This window comes from Micropterus salmoides, unplaced genomic scaffold (assembly GCF_014851395.1).
Source record: "Micropterus salmoides isolate LMB-PRFRI ecotype aquatic unplaced genomic scaffold, ASM1485139v1 Ms_hic_scaffold_18, whole genome shotgun sequence".
Classification (NCBI taxonomy): domain Eukaryota; kingdom Metazoa; phylum Chordata; class Actinopteri; order Centrarchiformes; family Centrarchidae; genus Micropterus; species Micropterus salmoides.
The window spans coordinates 20103435-20108767 of NW_024040928.1; positions in this window are offsets into that span (position 1 = coordinate 20103435).

The window sequence follows — 5333 nt, forward strand, 5'->3', positions numbered from 1 at the left end:
ATTTGAAGGTATCCTCTGTGGTCTTATGCTCAAGCATGCAACCAGTTCATAATGGCTTGGAATTTTATAGACTTATGGTTAAAACCTTTGCAGCCAAGAATCCAAGTGTATTTTTTGTGGTGCAAAGACAATTACAGACAAGTACATTGTTACACACTGCACACTGAAGAAGACCATGAAGCTGGATGCTGCACTTGGTGGTTTACTGTGTTGATTCTTCAAGAAGACAAGTCATTTTGAACTTATGCTTTAGATTAGGGTCTCACATTAAGGAGACTCCATCTGGCCCAGCTTGGTACTGCTGCCGCTTACTTGCCAATCCCGAACTTTTACAATCCTCCCATGCACAGACTAGCAGAGGTGCTATCGATGCAGTTATGTAACCACCTGAATATTGATGAACATGGCCATATGAATACACGATTCACTATGTGAAAGCTGTCTTCAAGATACCGATTGCATGCATATCAGGAGATGATTCAATTAAGAATTAGGAGCAGATAAAGAAGCATTACAAAATGTGAAACTGTGTATTTAACCGCAGCCATCTCCATTTAGGTTAAGAACATTTTGTAGTCCCTGAATAAAAGTGCGTGCATGTGTGTTAATACACGAATGTATATACTTTGTGTGGATAATTCTAAAGTTGCATATACAGTAGAAAAAGGGAAAACATTGCTATAATACTGGATTAAAACAAATGAACTGAACTTGAGTTTTGGATTTCTTTGCCTCCATATTCAGTGTTAGTATGTAATTTAAAGGAATAGTTAGCAATTTTGCTAAATACACTTCTTTACTTTCCCAATGAGAGTTAGAGCGAGAAGATCAATACGAAGTATAGAGCTGTAGCCAGGAGGCAATTAGCCTAAAGGTCTGTTAAGTAATGGATTACGGTGATCTTATCAATATTTTTCATTTACAAAACAGTACTGCCTGGAACATTTTTTAAATGACAAAACTATAAGATTCGTAAAATTCGTAAAAGAGACTTTAAATTGTGGAATATATTTTTAACACCAAAAATAGTTTCCAAACAAACAATTAGGCTACACTATAATGTGATATATTTCTTTAAATTAACAGTGTGACATTTTGTGAAAAGTGCTTATCTGCTTTTTTCCCCCCATTTGGTATGTAGCTGGAGCCAGGAGGAGGTTAGCTTAGCATAAAGTCTTAAAGCAAGGAACTGTTCAAAGTAAAGTAAAAAACATAATTTGCGGTTTTAGGGGGAGTTTGTACTTAACGCAGAGACATTAAGACTTAAAAATTAATTTAAAGTAAGTTGTATTAATTACAATTTCTGTCTGTTCTTAGCTATTATTCCACAATAGAAAGTCTCTTTCCATTTCTAACACACAGTACATCTGGAGTTCTTTCATAAACACCTCTGTTTTGTTGTTGATCGGATTACCATCATCCATTACTAACAAGCCTGTCCATTAGTCTTTGTGTCTGTGTGTCAGCTGCCATGTGCTCTGTTGGATCAATGCTCTTCCACCACCACTGACCTGGAAAAAGCTGAAAAAGCTTTGCCTGCTCTGCTATCAATAGACGGTCTAATTAAGAACTGCACCCTAGGAGTAAGCTCTGCTCGACTAGCAAAGACACTTTCTGGGATTGTGCTAAAATTCACTCTCATTAAACCCAAACCTGAAGCTTCTGCAGATTAACAACAGAGGAGCTGGCATTTTCACTGCATTTGACTTTTGCCTTAGAACGTCCCAGCATAATGAGATATTATGGTGTTTATGGGCAAAATTTTAAAAAGCTGTGATAGTTTTGTAAGACTGGCCTATTTGAACATCTCCATAATTCTCTGCATAAAATTTTAAGTCATGGATGTCCTTGCTTCACATAGCAGGGGGTTATACTGGCACTAAAGGAGGCCATCTGTTCAGCCTAGAGTGAAATGTATTGGATCTCTTCTAGGTCAGGCTTGCACAATAATGAGACAGGATTGGGGTAGAACTCTTTAAAATCGGAGCTGCCCACTGGACCATGGATCATCTGCCAACAATTAGAGAAAGAACACATCTGTGCAGACAGGACACAAGCCGATGGACGGGACAGGCAGCACAGCCAGCATCTTCTCACAGAGAGGTTGTGCAAAGCAGAGCCAGCCATCACCAAAATCTTGGGCCTCCTTTGGAGTTTTCTCCCCCGTATATAACGGTGATCAGGTCTGGCTGGAGGAGTTGATAGGGCCCTCATTTAACCAGTCCTCACCCAGCAGCAGTCCAGGAGGCAGCAGGAGGAGCAGTGAGGGCACCGGTAGCCTGTACAGCTGGAGCTCAGGAGTGACCTGCCTCCTCCACAGCTCTATCAAGAAGCAAAGCCATGAAGTGTTTCAAGCTCGACAGAGAGAGGAAAGAAGGTGGGGGAAGCTTGAAGGATGTACTTCCAGAGGGCCTCATGGCAGAGTTGATCCACAAGCAGAGCAGGGAGGAGGTGGCAACGACAACAAACTCCACGCATGGCCAGAGACGGGTGGGCTGTGTCAGGGGAGGAGCTCTGCATGGATGCATGCCAGCGCTAAAAGCATAAAACTACAGTGGCTGCTGGAGGACAAGGTCGAAGCCAAAGTGAAGTTTTCACAGTTCCTGGATGAGGTGACATCCAATGTGCTTGACCCAAACAGCCTGCAAGCATATGGGAAACCATTCTCTCCCTCCAGCTTCACCACCTCAACCCCAACCCAGCCTGAAGACAACATTCAAGAGTTGACACAGTGGAGCTCCAGGCTGCCCTGCTCAATGGCCCAAAACAAGCAGAAGAAGACCCAAGAAGAGCAGCCTCCACTTGACCCGGCACAGAAAACCTATCTGGAGACAGACATTGACACTGTGAGGAGGGTTGACGAGCCACAGGACCTGGAGATTAAAGTAGAGACACTGCCACATCTGGAAATAGACGTAATTCCACCTCCTCCACAGTTCTGTCAAGGGTTTGAGATGAAGAGTTCCTTTCCGGAGTTTCATCGCGACTTCCCCAGATACCCCTACAGATCTGCTTCTCTGCCCAGGGGCATCAACATGGTGAGTGATGAAAGTCATCCCAGTCTTTAATCAAAGCCAGGCCTCAGAACATATGTTATGATTGGAGCGGAAATTGTTTCTCACAGAGTTTGAAGTGATATCTGAATGAATCAAGTCTTTGGATGATTTGAGTGAGCTTTTCTTGAGTTTGTGCTTTATTATTCAGAGAGGAGAGTTAAGAGTCTCAAGTCAAAGTTACAAATTCTTTGTCTAATGCAGATGGGGTTTGTTTTAATCAAGATTTTAACAACAGCACACATGAAATAATCCATGCAGCAGCAACGAATACAAATACACAATAAAGAATATGGTAGACATATGGTCACATATACACATACACATTCATGGCCCCTTTCCCCACACATGCATACATGTGTGTGTATACACACACACACACATACATATAGTCCTACACACTGAAAGAAATGAGTGAGCATGAGAGGGTGCATTTTGGGCACCAAAATAAAAGGTGACAAAGTGATAGAAAAGACACTAACAATATGTAAACAACATTTCAAAATGCACCTGCATTGTTTCGCATTATTTGACTTTCAGTGGAATAAAAGACAATTTTTCCAGTCATATTTCGTCATTGGTACTTTCTTAAAAATATTATTAAATATCGTCTAGTTCTCTGGAACCCAATATCGTGTATTGTCTCATCTCCTAAGCTAGTGTACCGTCACACCGCTACTGTGCACACATCCAGCACACACAGAGCAACATTCACGTTCATTTAGAGTTGCATCTGGGAACAAACTAGTGAAGATTTGAAGGCGCTATAATCAAACTTTGCTGTTTGAGTTCACTGTCACTCTTGTCAGTGTTGTTTTCGTTCGCTGCCAGCAGCTGTTTCAAGCGAGGAAAACTTTAAAAATCCATTTATAGAGGTGATGGTGGTGTTTACAGCTTGTTTCCACTGTCCCCTAAATGGCCACAAATATCATTTAGTGCAGCTTTAAACCATTTCAATTGGTGAAAAGTTTAGAGTAGCTTTTTAAAATTGAGATGTTTGTATAAACACTTAACCACACTGTCATTCCAATTATTTAGTCTTTATGAAAAAAATAATAATTTAAACATGGTGTGTAAGTTATTCCGCTGATCCACAAGTTCAGATGGGCGATGATGATAATGATGGTGATCTAGTGTGATGTGAGTGCACACATGAGCGGTGCTTCATGCTGAGCAGTGAGCAGACTCACTTTTATGGGTGTGCATTCTACCCCTCAGCAGCTCCTTCACAACAGCTGAACTGAACAATGCAGTCATTTACTGACTCAGCCCACTCACCAGCATTTATTGTGCGACATCCATCATTTACTCAGCTTGAGACATCACCTTGCTAAAATGGCCGTGGCTGCAGAGAACCTTTTTAAAGAAGTGCTGTCCCCCCCCCACACACACACACTTAGCCTGCATGTCATGGAAAGACAGGCCTGAAGGCTCAATTAACAATTACTGCATCAAAAGAGAGTATTTGTAGTCTCTGCATGACATTCATATCATTGGTAGATGACAATCCATCCAGCTATCCTACTCTTTTTTTCAAAAGTGTTATTTCAATTAATAAAAAAGCATAAAATCGTAGGATTATTAAGCTCCAACATCACTATGATTTGCATTCCCTGGACAGTGCAGAGCATCTCTGAGACTTCTAATTTAAAGTCCGCCAGTGTTTCTCTCCGAACCCAAAACATACTTGACAGATCTCCGAAAAGCGGCACCGCTGTCATTTAATAATGAAGGAGAAGATCACATTGCCTTAATTTATTGTCTGATTAAGATTCAGCCTTTGCCGTCACCTTAGCAACTGCTTGAAAAAAGGTGGGTGGTGTGGGGGCTGAGAGGCAGGCATGTGAGCCGGTTAGTGTTCATCTCAGTGTAGTGTGTGAGTGTCAATGAATGTGTGTGTGTTTGTGTGTGTCGCTGCAAAGTTTCATCTCCTCACACGAGTCCTTGTACTCGTTGTGCAAGCGCGGTAACGAAACATTCTTCACAGGCACACGGCCTTCTGTTGTGCACTCGCTGAAGATGCAAACTCAATTCGTCAAGCATCCCCCGGGCTTTAAAAGTGTGTTGTTGTTGATATTCTGACCGGACTATATGTTTCTCACTGACCCTGGATTAAACAGGTCTCTCTCAGCTTCCTTCGTTAATGAACACAAGTGAACGCGCATGAATCCCTCCCCTAACTACTGACGCTTACTTCCCAGCATTCACCAGATCAGGAAACATGATAACACAGCGGCATGGATGCCACACTCGATCAGGCCTGCACCCTAAAACTGAATG